General features: G+C 35.9%; 1 long non-coding RNA gene across 1 annotated transcript in view; it reads right to left on the reverse strand.

Moving 5' to 3' along the window:
• Window positions 1-348: 348 nt before the first annotated feature.
• The window catches only part of LOC141564914 (uncharacterized), a 25018-nt gene continuing 7304 nt past the window's right edge, over window positions 349-18062 (reverse strand). The window contains exon 3 of the long non-coding RNA XR_012488797.1: window positions 349-3016. This is a non-coding gene — a long non-coding RNA (uncharacterized LOC141564914). The remainder of the gene's footprint in view (window positions 3017-18062) is intronic.

Here is an 18062-nt window from a genome sequence, read left to right on the forward strand (position 1 = left end):
TTAGCACAATGTTAGCCACACAGTAGGGATTCAATAAATATTTAATTATTTATTCATTGATCTTTAAAAATCTGAACCTAAACTCTCAACTTCCTGGATTAAAACTCACTATGAAACGACCTAATTGGCAAGATCCCTAAGGGATGGAGGTAGGGAACAGGATAATTATTAGTTTACTATAATAATCATTAGATGTTGATTGATTAGATTTTATTTGGAGATCCCACATTAAAATTATTGACTAGAACCCTCATGTTTCACTTGAACTATTTTCAATTGTTGGCCTTTTCTTTATACAACAGGCACTAAATTTATTCATAAGCAGAGAAGTTAACTGTGTATGTGGGGATGATCTTAGAGACATTAAGAAACTATTTTGTGAATTTCTTTGTATCTGGAAAATGAAATTTTTGCAGTTTTAAGCATGCACATAGTTTATTTTATTTATTTTTTTTTTTACTAACATGACCAATATTTTTAAATAGTCAGTCAAGACAATAGTTAGGGATTAGAAATCTGTTCTTCTCCACATCGAGAAAGCAAATTGCTTAAAGATACAGGGTTAACAGTGTTCATGCAAAAGCAGCAAGGATTTAAAATCTCTCTTTTCCTTGTGACAGAAGATCTATAATTGCCAATCTCCTGATAAATGTAATCCTGGGTAATTACATAATTATATAATCCAGCTGCTCTGAGGGAAGTTGGGGGGCAACCAGTAACAAGGTGGACACTCTCAGATATCTCTTATCTGCCACATACTCACTGCTGAAATGAATAGACTTCTCACCAACACTCAAGGGGAAAGATAGAGCAAATAGTATTGATTCATTAGAAGAATGAATGGAGTTGAAGTAGAGATTCATTTCAGTGGTTTAATAAGAAGTTCTTTAATCTGTGACATCTTCTAATGCTAATATGTTCTTTGGGAGATCTCAGACTGAGGATCATGTCTCAAAGGATTAAGAATAGGAATATGTTTTTAAGAGCTGTATAAAAACAAAATAAAGTGTCTAGGAGAGAGTAATCAAATTGGTGAAAGTCCTGATGTTCATACTACTTAATCTAGATGAAGGAATTGGAAATGTTTAATCTAGAGAAGAAAAGATTGAGAATTACATGATAGATATCTTCAAGTGTATGAATGGTGTCATGGAAAGGTAATTCAATTTTTACCTGTTCTCCAAAGAGAGCAGAAAAAGAAATAATGGGTAGAGATTACAAAAAGGCAATTTTAGTCTTGATTTAAGGGGAAATATCTAAATGTAATGATTTGATTTAAATGTAACTTGTGGCCCAATCTTCTCTCCTACCCCTAAACTTCAACCTCATCTCTAAGTTTTCAGATTCTGTTCTCACATGTACTGAGAACTGAGGTAAATTTCCTAGTTTGTTTGTTTTATTACTCCTTATTGTGCAATATGGAGGTCATCTTTAAATAAATTTTTATGTATTTCTAGATTTCCATGAATATAGGTAATCCCTATGGCTCCTGCAAAAGAATTTAAGATATAGCATGAAAAATGTAGGTAACAGCCTTTATATTTCATTACAAGAAATATAACATTTGTAAAAGAATTAGAGTATTCTATGAATAGCTATAGAAAATACATAAGTTATTCAAAGATTTCACAAGAGTTTATAAACAAATCCTGAATACACAAAAGCATGCATAGTACTTTCCAGAAGGCTAACATACTTTGGAGCTGTTCAACAAGCAATAAACAGACTTACTGATGAGATTCCCAATTTGCCCCCTAAAAGTTCAATCTGTTTGGGGGTTTGATTTTCCCTGGAAGGAAAGCTTTTTTGGAAACCACCATATAGTAACCCCCACCTTTGCTGTCTGATTAGGGTACTTTAATATTCTAGTGGGATTGAGATTGGACAGCTGGATTATGTGGTAGATAAAATACAGGCTCTGGAGTTAGAAAAAAACTATTTTTTTTCCTAGTTCAGAACTAGACTCAGATACTTAAATGAAAAATTGGGCAAGTCACTTAACTTTATTTGCCTGTTTCCTTATCTGTAAAATGAGCTAGAGAATACAGAGTCAGGCATGATTGAAGTGATTGAATAACATCAGGAACAATATGCTGGTAGAGGATGAAGGCAAGATTCATCCAATCTTGCCACAAAATTCCTTCATAGACAATACATTTAGTTGTTCAAGAAGGAAATGGCTAAGGAACTTCTCTCTAGAAGAATAGATTCTTGATCTTTTGATTTGGTACTACCGTCAAAGTATTCTTTATACAGATGATGTTGCTAAAGCAATATCCATTTTTCTGGCTAGAAGGTTAAATTTTATAATTATGGTAGGCATTGCCAAGGTTATCTCCATAAGAATAGAATGGACTATAAGAATATGTAAAGAGAAAGTGCTTTTTCAGCTATAATGATAACAAATCTCTGACCTTAACCAATAGAATTATTAACACTTGCTCATCCTAATAGTGAATAAAACCACATAGGTGATCAGTGGAATCCCATTCCCAGAAACTTGTGTGACTTTTTAGATATATGCATGGGACAATTTGAATTAAAATAATTGGCCCTAATAGGCTTAAAAATCAAAATTCAGATTAAGCTACTGATGCTAGAAAGTTCTACAATGGGTGACATATTGGACCTGGTCTTTTTCAGGACTCTACTTGATGCTGCCAGAAATAGAAGTTTATCCTCATTCAAATAAAAGTTCTTTTTAAATGCCTCTTGGGCATTTCCTAGATTCAAATTCAAACACTTGCTCCATAGCTACAATTCCAAAGATGGGTATTGCCCAAGAAATCTTACTCAGAAAGAAGGTAGGTTCTAGGATAACATTACTTGGTAAATTAAAATTAAACTTTGTGTACAGAGAACTTTGGTGTTCAGGAACATTATCTAATCTTTTCTTGAGTGGCACAAAGGCAGATGTCTTTGGTTGCCTTGGATTTCTGTAGAAATTCACTCAGTTTCCTGGATTCTGACATCTCTTGAAATAGGAAATTTTTCTGTTGGGTCTCAAGTCTTTGACCTGTAATCATAAAATTTGGGTTAATACATCTAAATTCTATGACAATGGAAAATTATTTGGACTTGAATTCAAAAGGAACTGGATTTTGGCTCTCCTATATTCTGCATGTAATTTTGGCCAAATCAGGAATGTCCCTAGACCTGTTATCACAAATGTAAAATGCAAAGGTTAGATTAGATAATTGTCTTCTGATATCTTCTCCAAATGAGGAAAGGCAAAAAGCGGCTAAAGATTTTCTGTCATTTTCTTTCCAAGACAGATTCAGAGAAGTGACTCTTTAGGAAAATGTATATTCTCAAGAGTCGAAAGCTGATCAATGAACTTGGTTAGTCTCAGTTACTTAAACTTTATCCAGAAATTTCCTCATCAGGGGATATTCCCCTTTTTTATAAAGGGAGAATAAAGTTCATGTATCCATGCTTTTTAGAGTCAGAATATTGTTCAAATTGATCAGAAATAATCCCTCTGGTTTATTCCCCATGCCCAAGTAGTGACTACATGAATACTTACAAATATAATTTTGAGAGGATTCTTGTGAAGACATAGGCTCTAGTTGACAGGCTCCTATCCATGAGATTTTGTGGTAGCTACATGAGCTGACTAAGTCCCTATATTTTTTCCTGCATTGGTTTACTGATTGGTGAAAAGAGTTCAATGATTTGTTCTCCTTCTTGTTCTTGTATGACGTGTATGCTTCTTTTTCAAAAAGTATCAGAAGTCAAAAGAGAGAAATTACATAGTGACATAAATCATCTCTATGCTCCCCTCCTAATTTCTTTGTTCTTAAATAATTTGATATTTTCTAGGGTTAATTTAATGATAAGACAATTTACATTGATCACTGTCAATTTTGCATAAAATCACAGGAGTAATCAAGACTCAAACATGATTTTTTTTTAATCTTCAGAATTAGTTGTATTTCCCAGATTCATTATAATACTTTCCCTACTCTAATACACCTTGAATTCCTATCTCAGATTCAGATGCCCCTAGGGACAAAACATATCCAGAATGCATTCTTTAGCTTTACTCAATCAAAGCCATATGTGATTTATTTACCATATTTGACTGTTAAGGCTAATTAAAGTTGGAATGGTCTTTTCCCCCTCTTGTTGCTATGCTTACTTTTGTATGTATATGTATTTTTTTTTTTTTTTAAGTAAGGGAAAAGCCAAAAGAGAGATTACAGTCACATAGCATCTCTTTACTCTGTGATGAGTTGTCCTCTGCTTCCATCTGCTGGTCTTTTTCAGTTATTTAGCTGTTTAGGGAATCTCTCTCTCCACTATATCTGCCACTAGCTATCAGGAAAAGGGTCATACTAGTGCTGGGCTCTGTAGTCACATAGAAATGGGCAATTAGTAGAGGCCAGCTGAGCTCTCTGATTTAGATTAAATCTGCCTTTTGAACTAAATTTGATTATCAAATACAAAACTCAAAAGAACCATAAATCAGAAAGGATAATATTATACACACACACACACACACACACACACATATATACACACACACACATATATATATACACACACATGGATATTGCCTCTTCTCTATCCCTTTTTCTTTTCCCCAGTATCTTTCACATTCAACTAACACCTGTATCTTGTGTGTATGTGTGTGTGTACTGCTTGCAGTCTCAATAATGGAGGAGGATCTGAAGGAGAAAAAGAAGAAATCATTTTCTTTTCAGGGAAAAGAAAAAGCTAAAGACTAGATTGGAAGATGTGTATTCTTTTATCTTTCCTGTTTATTTCAATTCATTCAGGTCATCTTTCTAGAGTCACTGTAGGTTGCTCATAATGAGAACTTATATATTCTAAAGTCTTTGCCATATCTGAACTTTATGCAAGCTGCTTTTACATTTAACAGACAAGTCATTTTTAATCAAAGAACTCCAATGATATTCTATTGACAGAAATATGCATTGTAATTCAATCACCTGTAATAGTGTCCCCTTCTTCTGAGGGAAAGAGATCTTTCTCTTTCTCTTCTTTTCTTTCTTTCTTTTATTATTTTTATTACTAGCATCTAGTATAATATCTTCCACATAGAAAGTGCTTTAAAATGTTTGTAGAATTAGGATTAAACATATTCCAGCAATAATTTACCAAGTTCTGTTCATTTAAACATTGAAGTATCTCTTTAATTACCCCTTCCTATTCGGAAAAAACTGTTGGGAAAACTGGAAATTAGTATGGCAGAAATTAGATATGGATCCACACTTAACACCATATACCAAGATAAGTTCAAAATGGGTCCATGATTTAGGCATAAAGAGGGAGATAATAAATAGATTAGAGGAACAGAGGATAATCTACCTCTCAGACTTGTGGAGGAGGAAGGAATTTATGACCAGAGGAGAACTAGAGATCATTATTGATCACAAAATAGAAGATTTTGATTACATCAAACTAAAAAGTTTCTGTACAAATAATACTAATGCAAACAAGATTAGAAGGGAAGTAACAAATTGGGAAAATATTTTTAAAAGCAAAGGTTCTGACAAAGGTCTCATTTCCAAAATATATAGAGAACTGACCCTAATTTATAAGAAACCGAACCATTCTCCAACTGATAAATGGTCAAAGGATATGAACAGACAATTCTCAGAGGAAGAAATTGAAACTATATCCACTCACATGAAAGAGTGTTCCAAATCACTATTGATCAGAGAAATGCAAATTAAGACAACTCTGAGATACCACTACACACCTGTCAGATTGGCTAAGATGACAGGAACAAATAACGATGAATGTTGGAGGGGCTGTGGGAAAATTGGGACACTGATACATTGCTGGTGGAGTTGCGAAAGAATCCAGCCATTCTGGAGAGCAATCTGGAATTATGCCCAAAAAGTTATCAAACTGTGCATACCCTTTGACCCAGCAGCGCTACTACTGGGCTTATATCCCAAAGAAATACTAAAGAGCGGAAAGAGACCTATATGTGCCAAAATGTTTGTGGCAGCTCTTTTTGTTGTAGCTAGAAACTGGAAGATGAATGGATGTCCATCAGTTGGAGAATGGTTGGGTAAATGGTGGTATATGAAGGTTATGGAATATTATTGCTCTGTAAGAAATGACCAGCAGGAGGAATACAGAGAGGCCTGGAGAGACTTAAATCAACTGATGCTGAGTGAAATGAGCAGAACCAGAAGATCACTGTACACTTCAACAACAATACTGTATGAGGATGTATTCTGATGGAAGTGGAAATCTTCAACATAAAGAAGAGCCAACTCACTTCCAGTTGATCAATGATGGACAGAAATAACTACACCCAGAGAAGTAACACTGGGAAGTGAATGTAAACTGTTAGCACTAATATCTGTCTGCCCAGGTTGCATGCACCTTCGGATTCTAATGTTTATTGTGCAACAAGAAAATGATATTCACACACATGTATTGTACCTAGACTATATTGTAACACATGTAAAATGTATGGGATTGCCTGTCATCGGGGGGAGGGAGTAGAGGGAGGGGGGGATAATTTGGAAAAATGAATACAAGGGATAATATTATAAAAAATATATATATAATAAAAAATTAAAAAAAAAAATTACCCCTTCCTTTTATTTCATATTACTGCCCTCCATGTTGAAGCTATTCTTTCACCTTTTCAAAGTCTTATTCATAGCAGTGTCAGAATAATATTTCAAGGCAAAAATTTAATCATATAATAAATTCAACAATAATGGAGGAACTGGAGAAGAAGGGAAAGAATCTGGAACATGAATTTTACAAATGTATATTAAAATTATTTTTACATATAAAAGGTGGAAAAACACTAAATTTAAAAATTAATAAAAACTAATTTTTAATTTGCATCTAGCTAAGCCCTGCCTCCAAACCTAAGCTAGCATTCCGCCCTATGTCTAGCTAAGTAGGCCTGCCTCTAATCCTAAGCTAGCCTGCCACCCTGTGTCTAGCTAAGCCCTGCCAATAAACCTAAGCTAGCCTGCCCCCTACATCTAGCTAAGTAAGCCCTGCCTCTAATCCTAAACTAGCTTGCCACCCTGTGTCTAGCTAAGCCCTGCCTCTAAACCTAAGCTTTTTCACAAACTCACACATACACATAATTTATAAATGTATACATCAAAAGTTTTTTTTATTTTATTATATATTTTTATAATATTATCCCTTGTGTTCATTTTTCCAAATTATCCCCCCCTCCCTCTACTCCCTCCCCCCCCCGATGACAGGTAGTCTCATACATTTTACATGTGTTACAATATAACTAGATACAATAAATGTGTGTAAATACCATTTTCTTGTTGCACAATAAGCATTAGATTCCGAAGGTGCATGTAACCTGGGCAGACAGATATTAGTGCTAACAATTTACATTCACTTCCCAGTGTTTCTTCTCTGGGTGTAGCTACCTCTGTCCATCAATGATCAACTGGAAGTGAGTTGGTTCTTCTTTATGTTGAAGATTTCCAGTACCATCAGAATACATCCTCATATAGTATTGTTGTTGCAGTGTACAGTGATCTTCTGGTTCTGCTCATTTCACTCAGCATCAGTTGATGTAAGTCTCTCCAGGCCTCTCTGTATACCTCCTGCTGATCATTTCTTACAGAGCAATACTATTTCATAACATTCATATACCACAATTTACCCAACCATTCTCCAACTGATGGACATCCATTCATCTTCCAGTTTCTAGCTACAACAAAAAGAGCTGCCACAAACATTTTGGCACATATAGGTCTCTTTCCGCTCTTTAGTATTTCTTTGGGATATAATCCCAGTAGTAGTACTGCTGGGTCAAAGGGTATGCACAGTTTGATAACTTTTTGGGCATAGTTCCAAATTGCTCTCCAGAATGGCTGGATTCTTTCACAACCCCACCAGCAATGTATCAGTGTCCCAGTTTTCCCACATCCCCTCCAACATTCATCGTTATTTGTTCCTGTCATCTTAGCCAATCTGACAGGTATATAGTGGTATCTCAGAGTTGTCTTAATTTGCATTTCTCTGATCAGTAGTGATTTGGAACACTCTTTCTTATGAGTGGATATAGTTTCAATTTCTTCATCTGAGAATTGTCTGTTCATATCCTTTGACCATTTATCAATTGGAGAATGGTTAGGTTTCTTATAAATTAGGGTCAGTTCTCTATATATTTTGGAAATGAGACCTTTGTCAGAACCTTTGCTTTTAAAAATATTTTCCCAGTATAATTAGGGGCGGAGCCAAGATGGCAGAGAAGAAACACACAACTCTGTAAAGGTCCTCACTCCCTCACAACCAATTAGATAAATCAGCCTCAGAATAAGCCCAGGACTGATAGATACCACAAGGACTGGAAGCACGACTTACCAGCTGAAGAGAATCTGGAGTTTCAACAGAAAAGGTCAGTCCCCAGGGGAGGAAGAAGAGAGGCCAGCACAGACGGCTGGGTGCTAGCATAATCTGCTGATAGCGCTGGGAAGGGCTCTGGGATCAGAGAAGCCACTGAGATAAAGGAATCTGGCACAGACTATTAGCTCTTCTCTGCTAATTATTTAGCAGTTCAGAAGAGAAAGCCAAAATACCTTAAAAACTCAGATTTTCCCCGATACTGGAGGTGACTCAGCAGATCTCGGCACCAGAGGTGTGCCTCAGCTACCACCTGAGAATAGTTAAGAGATTGACAAGTGGGCGGATACGGCCCAAGGCAACACACACTGCCTAGTTTAGCTGGAGGGAGTGGAACTCAGCTCCAGGAAGTCCCAGAGAAGCTGAACCTTTGAACTAGGGACTGCGGTTTCTGGCAGACACTTCCAGTTTGAGAGCAGGGGCTTTTCACCTCACCTGCTGCAGACATCCACGCCCCACCGGGACGCATAGGCTGGGCTTTGTGCTGCCTTTACTGTTCAGCGCCCTCGGGGCACAGCAGTGCTAATCACCTCTGAGGCACTTCCAGGGAGGGGGTGGGGAACTCTCTCCCAGAGCTCTCTCTTAGCTCAGGTGCTAGAACGGCTGCATCCATACTGTCTGGGAGGAAGATGGTAAAGAAGTAAATAAATAATTTCCTACCCCAGGGACAGACCCCAAAAGATTTTTAAAATATCAACAAAAAAGCCAGAAAAACTATAGATTCCTTCTACACAGAGAAAGAGCGGGTATCCAACCCCGAGGAAGTTAACAGCAGAGAGTCAGCAGATAACAACCTAAAGGGGAACGATTCCTGCCCCCCATCACATAACTCTCTCCTAGAAGACTCTTAAAAAATTGAGGTAGTTTGAAGAAAAATGGGGAAAGGAAAGGGAAGCTATGATAGAGAATAACAACATCCTGAAATTGGAGTTGGAAAAAATAAAGAATTCACAGGAGATGCAGGGAAACAAAATTTATGAATTAGAAAAGGTTAAAAAAAACACAGGAAAGTAGGATTTCTGAATTGGAAAAGATAAAAAAGTCTCAAGAAAATAGAATTTGTGAATTGGAAAAAGAAAATAATTCTCAAAAAAAAAATTAGGGAAATGGAAAAAAATTCAATAGAGCAAAATAATTCATTTAAAAACGAAATTGGGCATTTACAAAAAGAACTAAAAACTGTGAAAGAAGAAAATAACTCCTTAAAAGTCAGGATGGAACAAATAGAAATGAATGATTCACAGAGAACCCAAGAATCAGTCAAACAAAACAAAAAAAATGAGAAGCTGGAGAACAACGTCAAATACTTACTGGGAAAAACTATAGACCTGGAAAATAGATCTAGGAGAGATAATCTGCGGATCATTGGACTTCCCGAAAAATATGACCAAAAAGAGCCTAGATTCTATTTTACAGGAAATTATCAAAGAGAACTGTCCAGAGATAATAGAAACAGAAGGGAAAGTAGATGTGGAAAGAATTCATCAAACTCCTTCTGAAATAGACCCTAAAAAAAGAACACCACGGAATATTGTGGCTAAGCTGCAGAATCACCACACAAAGGAGAAAATCCTGCAAGCAGCTAGAAAAAAACAATTTAAATACCAAGGTGCCACAATAAGGGTCACCCAAGATCTGGCTGCCTCCACATTAAAATATAGAGGGGCCTGGAACCTGATATTCTGTAAGGCAAAAGATCAAGGACTGCAACCAAGAATGAACTACCCAGCTAAGTTTAGCATCTTTTTCCATGGAAGAAGATGGTCATTCAATGAAATAGAGGAATTCTATATGTTTCTAAGAAAAAAACCAGACTTAAACAAAAAATTTGATCTACATCCACAAGACTGAAGAGGAACAGAAAAAGGTACACAGAACCCTTGAGAACTGTAACTCTGTTGTGGGTATATAAAAAGTACTCAAGGATAATTTGATTTTACTGATATAAAAGAAAAAAAGGGGGGGGTGTAGTAAAGGGAAGGAGGTCGGTTCAGAAAAAGGGGAAGGAATGATAAAGAGTGAAACTACATCCCAGGAAGAGGCATAGAAAATACACCATATCTGAGGGAACTTAGTGAGGGGGAGAATAATTGTGTGAATCTTACTGTCATCAGAAGAGGCTCAAAGAGTAAATAATTAACATATTTGCTTTTCAGAGAATTTTCTCTCACCTCATTAAAAGGGGGGAGAGGAAAAGGGAAAAGGAAAAGGAGAATAAGTGAAGGGACTTGGAGGGAGGGGGGAGGGATACTAAAAAAAAAAAAAAGGGAGGGTTGCGTATCACAAGGGGGGTCTGTAAATTAAATATCGGGGAGGGGGATCAAGGGGGTCAAGGGAAAAAGCATAATCTGGGGATAATATGATGGCAGGAAATACAGAATTAGTAATTTTAACTGTAAATGTGAATGGGATGAACGATCCCATCAAATGGAGACGGATAGCAGATTGGATCAAAAAGCAGAACCCTACAATATGTTGTCTACAGGAAACACACTTAAAGCAGGGAGATACATACAGAGTAAAGGTAAAAGGTTGGAACAGAGCCTATTATGCTTCAGGTAAAGCCAAAAAAGCAGGGGTAGCTATCCTTATCTCAGATCAAGCAAAAGCAGAAGTAGATCTAGTTAAAAAAAGATAAGGAAGGAAACTATATCCTGCTGAAAGGTAGCATAAATAATGAAGCCATATCAATACTAAACATATGCACCAAGTGGTATAGCATCTAACTTCCTAAAGGAAAAGTTAAGAGAATTGCAAGAAGAAATTGACAGTAAAACTATAATAGTGGGAGAGCTCAACCTTGCACTCTCAGATTTAGACAAATCAAACCACAAAACAAACAAGAAAGAAATTAAAAAAGTAAATAGAACATTAGAAAAACTAGGTATGATAGATCTTTGGAGAAAACTGAATGGCAATAGAAAGGAATATACTTTCTTCTCAGCAGTTCATGGATCCTATACAAAAATAGACCATATATTAGGACATAAAGATCTCAAAATTAAATGTAGGAAGGCAGAAATAATAAATGCCTTCTTCTCAGATCACAATGCAATAAAAGCTACATTCAGTAAAAAGTTAGGGGTAAATAGACCAAAAAGTAATTGGAAACTGAATAATCTCATCTTAAAGAATGACTGGGTGAAAGAGCAAATTATAGAAACAATTAACAATTTCACCCAAGATAATGATAATGATGAGACATCATATCAAAATCTTTGGGATGCAGCTAAAGCAGAAATAAGGGGAAATTTTATATCTTTAGAGGCTTATTTGAAGAAAATTGAGAAAGAGAAGATTAACGAATTGGGCTTACAACTTAAAAGGCTAGAAAAAGACCAAATTATAAACCCCCAACCAAAAATTAAACTTGAAATACAAAAATTAAAAGGGGAAATCAATAAAATTGAAAGTAAAAAAACTATTGAATTAATAAATAAAACCAAGAGTTGGTTTTATGAAAAAGCCAATAAAATAGATTAAACCTTTGGTAAATTTGATCAAAAAAAAGAAAGAGGAAAATCAAATTGATAGTCTTACAAATGAAAAGGGGGATCTTTCCACCAATGAAGAGGAAATTAGAGAAATAATAAGGAGTTACTTTGCCCAACTTTATGCCAATAAATTTGATAACTTAAGTGAAATGGATGACTTCCTCCAAAAATATAGGCTCCCTAGATTAACAGAGGAGGAGATAAATTGCTTAAATAGTCCCATTTCAGAAAAAGAAATAGAACAAGCTATTAATCAACTCCCCAGGAAAAAATCCCCAGGGCCAGATGGATTCACATGTGAATTCTACCAAACATTTAAAGAACTATTAGCCCCAATGCCATATAAAATATTTGAAAAAATAGGGGATGAAGGAGTCCTACCAAACTCCTTTTATGACACAGACATGGTACTGATACCTAAACCAGGTAGATCGAAAACTGAGAAAGAAAATTATAGACCAATCTCCTTAATGAATATGGATGCTAAAATCTTAAATAAGATATTAGCAAAAAGACTTCAGAAAATCATCTCCAGGATAATACACTGTGATCAAGTAGGATTTATTCCAGGAATGCAGGGCTGGTTTAATATTAGGAAAACTATTAATATAATTGACCATATTAATAATCAAATTAATAAGAATCATATGATCATCTCAATAGATGCAGAAAAAGCATTTGACAAAATCCAACATCCATTCCTACTAAAAACTCTTGAAAGTATAGGAATAAATGGACTATTCCTTAGAATAATCAGGAGTATATATTTAAGACCTTCAGTAAGCATAATATGCAATAGAAATAAACTGCAACCTTTCCCAGTAAGATCAGGAGTGAAACAAGGTTGCCCACTATCACCATTACTATTCAATATAGTACTAGAAACGCTAGCCTCGGCAATAAGTGCCGAGAAAGAGATTCAAGGAATTAGAGTAGGAAATGAGGAAATTAAACTATCACTTTTTGCAGATGACATGATGGTATACTTAGAGAACCCCAAAGACTCTGCTAAAAAGCTACTAGAAATAATTCAAAATTTCAGCAAAGTGGCAGGATACAAAATAAATCCACATAAATCCTAAGCATTTTTATATATCACTAACAAAATGCAACAGCAAGAGATACAAAGAGAAATTCCATTCCAAACAAATGTTGAGAGTATAAAGTATTTGGCAATCCATCTACCAAAGAAAAGTCAGGAATTATATGAGAAAAATTACAAAACACTTGCCACAAAAATAAAATCAGATTTAAATAATTGGAAAGACATTCAGTGCTCTTGGATAGGCTGAGCGAATATAATAAAGATGACAATACTCCCCAAACTAATCTATTTATTTAGTGCTATACCAATCAGACTCCCAAGAAACTATTTCAATGACCTAGAAAAAATAACAACAAAATTCATATGGAAGAATAAAAGGTCGAGAATTGCAAGGGAACTAATGAAAAAAAACTCAGAGGAAGGTGGTCTAAGTGTATCTGATCTAAAGCTATACTATATAGCAGCAGTCACCAAAACCATTTGGTATTGGCTAAGAAATAGACCGGTAGATCAGTGGAACAGATTAGATACAAAGGACAAAAAAGGGTACATATATAGCAACCTAATCTTTGACAAACCCAAAGATACCAACATTAGGGACAAAAATTCATTATTCGGAAAAAACTGGTGGGAAAACTGGAAATTAGTATGGCAGAAATTAGATATGGATCCACACTTAACACCATATACTAAGATAAGATCAAAATAGGTCCATGATTTAGGCATAAAGAGGGAGATAATAAATAGATTAGAGAAACAGAGGATAATCTACCTCTCAGACTTGTGGAGGAGGAAGGAATTTATGACCAGAGGAGAACTAGAGATCATTATTGATCACAAAATAGAAGATTTTGATTACATCAAACTAAAAAGTTTCTGTACAAATAATACTAATGCAAACAAGATTAGAAGGGAAGTAACAAATTGGGAAAATATTTTTAAAAACAAAGGTTCTGACAAAGGTCTCATTTCCAAAATATATAGAGAACTGACCCTAATTTATAAGAAACCGAACCATTCTCCAGTTCATAAATGGTCAAGGGATATGAACAGACAATTCTCAAAGGAAGAAATTGAAGCTATATCCACTCACATGAAAGAGTGTTCCAAATCACTATTGATCAGAGAAATGCAAATTAAGACAACTCTGAGATACCACTACACACCTGTCAGATTGGCTAAGATGACAGGAACAAATAATGATGAATGTTGGAGGGTATGTGGGGAAACTGGGACACTAATACATTGCTGGTGGAGTTGCGAAAGAATCCAGCCATTCTGGAGAGCAATCTGGAATTATGCCCAAAAAGTTAACAAACTGTGCATACCCTTTGACCCAGCAGCGCTACTACTGGCCTTATATCCCAAAGAAATACTAAAGAGCGGAAAGAGACCTATATTTGCCAAAATGTTTGTGGCAGCTCTTTTTGTAGTAGCTAGAAATTGGAAGATGAATGGATGTCCATCAGTTGGGGAATGATTGGGTAAATTATGGTATATGAAGGTTATGGGATATTATTGCTCTGTAAGAAATGACCAGCAGGAGGAATACAGAGAAGCCTGGAGAGATTTAAATCAACTGATGCTGAGTGAAATGAGCGGAACCAGAAGATATATCCACTCACTATATCCACACTTCAACAACAATACTGTATGAGGATGTATTCTGATGGAAGTGGAAATCTTCAACATAAAGAAAAACCAACTCACTTCGAGTTGATCAATGATGGACAGAAATAACTACACCCAGAGAAGGAACACTGGGAAGTGAATGTAAATTGTTAGCACTAATATCTGTCTGCCCAGGTTACATGTACCTTCGGAATCTAAAGTTTATTGTGCAACAAGAAAATGATATTCACACACATATATTGTATCTAGACTATATTGTAACACATGTAAAATGTATGGGATTGCCTGTCATCGGGGGGAGGGAGTAGAGGGAGGGGGGATAATTTGGAAAAATGAATACAAGGGATAATATTATAAAAAATATATATATAATAAACAATTATTAATAAAAAATATTTTCCCAATTTGTTATTTGTAATTGGTCTATAATTTTCTTTCTCAGTTTTCGATCTACCTGGTTTAGATATCAGTACCATGTCTGTTTCATAAAAGGAGTTTGGTAGGACTCCTTCATCCCCTATTTTTTTCAAATAATTTATATAACATTAGGGCTAATTGTTCTTTAAATGTTTGGTAGAATTCACATGTGTATCCATCTGGTCCTGGGGATTTTTTCCTGGAGAGTTGATTAATAGCTTGTTCTATTTCTTTTTCTGAAATGGGACTATTTAAGCAATTTATCTCCTCCTCTGTTAATCTAGGGACCCTATATTTTTGGAGGAAGTCATCCATTTCACTTAAGTTATCAAATTTATTGGCATAAAGTTGGGCAAAGTAAGCTGCATCCCACAGATTTTGGTATGATGTCTCATCATTGTCATTATCTTGGGTGAAATTATTAATTGTTTCTATAATTTTCTGTTTCACCCAGTCATTCTTTAAGATGAGATTGTTCATTTTCCAATTACCTCCTTCCCTTTATTACACCCCCCTTTTTTTCTTTTATATCAGTAAAATCAAATTATCCATGAGTACTTTTTATATACCCACAACAGAGTTACAGTTCAAGGGTTCTGTGTACCTTTTTCTGTTTCTCTTCAGTCTTGTGGATGTAGATCAAATTTTTTGTTTAAGTCTGGTTTTTTTCTTAGAAACATATAGAATTCCTCTATTTCATTGAATGACCATCTTCTTCCATGGAAAAAGATGCTAAACTTAGCTGGGTAGTTCATTCTTGGTTGCAGTCCTTGATCTTTTGCCTTACAGAATATCAGGTTCCAGGCCCTTCTGTCTTTTAATGTGGAGGCAGCCAGATCTTGAGTGACCCTTATTGTGGCACCTTGGTATTTAAATTGTTTTTTTTCAGCTGCCTACAAGATTTTCTCCTTTGTGTGGTAATTGTGCAGCTTAGCCACAGTATTCCATGGTGTTCTTTTTTTTAGGGTCTATTTCAGAAGGAGTTTGATGAATTCTTTCTACATCTACTTTCCCTTCTATTTCTATTATCTCTGGACAGTTCTCTTTGATAATTTCCTGTAAAATAGAATCTAGGCTCTTTTTGGTCATATTTTTCGGGAAGTCCAATGATCCGCAGATTATCTCTCCTAGATCTATTTTCCAAGTCTATAGTTTTTCCCAGTAAGTATTTGACGTTGTTCTCCAGCTTCTCATTTTTTTTTGTTTTGTTTGACTGATTCTTGGTTTCTCTGTGAATCATTCGTTTCTATTTGTTCCATCCTGACTTTTAAGGAGTTATTTTCTTCTTTCACTGTTTTTAGTTCTTTTTGTAAATGCCCAATTTCGTTTTTAAATGAATTATTTTCCTCTATTGATTTTTTTTTCCATTTCCCTAATTTTTTTTCGAGAATTATTTTCTTTTTCCAATTCAGAAATTCTATTTTCTTGAGAGTTTTTTATCTTTTCCATTTCAGAAATCCTACTTTCCTGTGATTTTTTAACCTTTTCTAATTCATAAATTTTGTTTCCCTGCATCTCCTGTGAATTTTTTATTTTTTCCAACTCCAATTTCAGGATGTTGTTATTCTCTATCATAGCTTCCCTTTCCTTTCCCCATTTTTCTTCAAACTCTCTTAACTTTTTAATAGTCTCTTCTAGGAGAGTTATGTGATGGTGGGCAGGAATCATTCCCCTTTAGGTTGTTATCTGCCGACTCTCTGCTGTTAACTTCCTCGGGGTTGGATACCTGCTCTTTCTCTGTGTAGAAGGAATCTATGGTTTTTCTTGGCATTTTGCTCATACCTGAAAAATCTTTTGGGGTCTGTCCCTGGGGTAGGAAATTGTTTATTTATTTTTTTACCAGATTCCTCCCAGACAGGATGGATGCAGCCGTTCTAGCACCTGAGCTAAGAGAGCTCTGGGAGAGAGTTCCCCACCCCCTCCCTGGAAGTGCCTCAGAGGTGATCAGCACTGCTGTGCCTTGAAGGCGCTGTGTTCTAGCTGCTTCCCTGAGGTTTGAGGCTGAACAGTAAAGGCGACTCAAAGCCTAGCCTATGCTTCCCATTGGGGCGTGGATGTCTGCAGCAGGTGGTGTGAAAAGCCCCTGCACTCAAACTGGAAGTGTCTGCCAGAAATTGCAGTCCCTAGTTCAAAAGTTCCAATTCTCTGGGACTTCCAGGGCTGATTTCCACACCCTCCAGCTGAGCCAGGCAGTGTTTGTTTTGCCTTGGGCCGTATCCGCCCACTTCTCAATCTCTTAACTAATCTCAGGTGGGAGCTAGGGGCCACACCCCCCAGTACTGAGATCTGCTGAGTCACCCCCAGGATCCAGGAAGATCTAATCTATCTTTGAATTTTTAAAGTAGTTTAGATTCCTCTTCTGAACTGCTGTATTATAAGCAGCGAAGAGCTAACAGCCTGTGCCAGATTCCTTTATCTCAGTAGCTTCTCTGATCCCAGAGCCCTTCCCAGCACGATCGGCAGAGTATGCTAGCACCCAGCCGTCTGTGCTGGCCTCTCTTCTTCCTCCCCTGGGAACTGACCTTTACTGTTGAAACTCCAGATCCTCTGCAGCTGGTAAGTCGTGCTTCCAGTCCTTGTGGTATCTATCAGTCCAAGGCTATTTCTGAGGCTGATTTATCTAATTGGTTGTGAGGGAGTAAGGACGTTCACAGAGTTGTGTGTTTCTTCTCCGCCCTCCCACATCAAAAGTTTTAATCAGAAATATTAAAGTTATATTTTTCCTTTTTCCTATATATATTAACTGAATTTTTCAACAAATACAACTTATATCAAAATACTGTTACAAGAAATCAGAAAGTGAAATTTCAGTTACTTAATCCTTAATTTGCCTCAATGTCTAAAAATGCACCAATATTCCTTTCTTAATGTTTCTTACAAAATGAAAAGGCTTTTATTCAAATGAAAATACTTTTTCCAAATGTATAATTGCTGTATTTTTTGGCAGCTTCTAAATTAGCAGTGTTAAGTGATAAATTGCATACAACAGAAGGAGGAATTTCTAGAAGCATTGATAATCTGTCAAATTCTATATTATCAAAATATTCCTCTACCAGGAATACTTTATAATTGTTTCAGTTTGTCACCTCACGAAA

This window comes from Sminthopsis crassicaudata, chromosome 3 (assembly GCF_048593235.1).
Source record: "Sminthopsis crassicaudata isolate SCR6 chromosome 3, ASM4859323v1, whole genome shotgun sequence".
Taxonomy (NCBI): domain Eukaryota; kingdom Metazoa; phylum Chordata; class Mammalia; order Dasyuromorphia; family Dasyuridae; genus Sminthopsis; species Sminthopsis crassicaudata.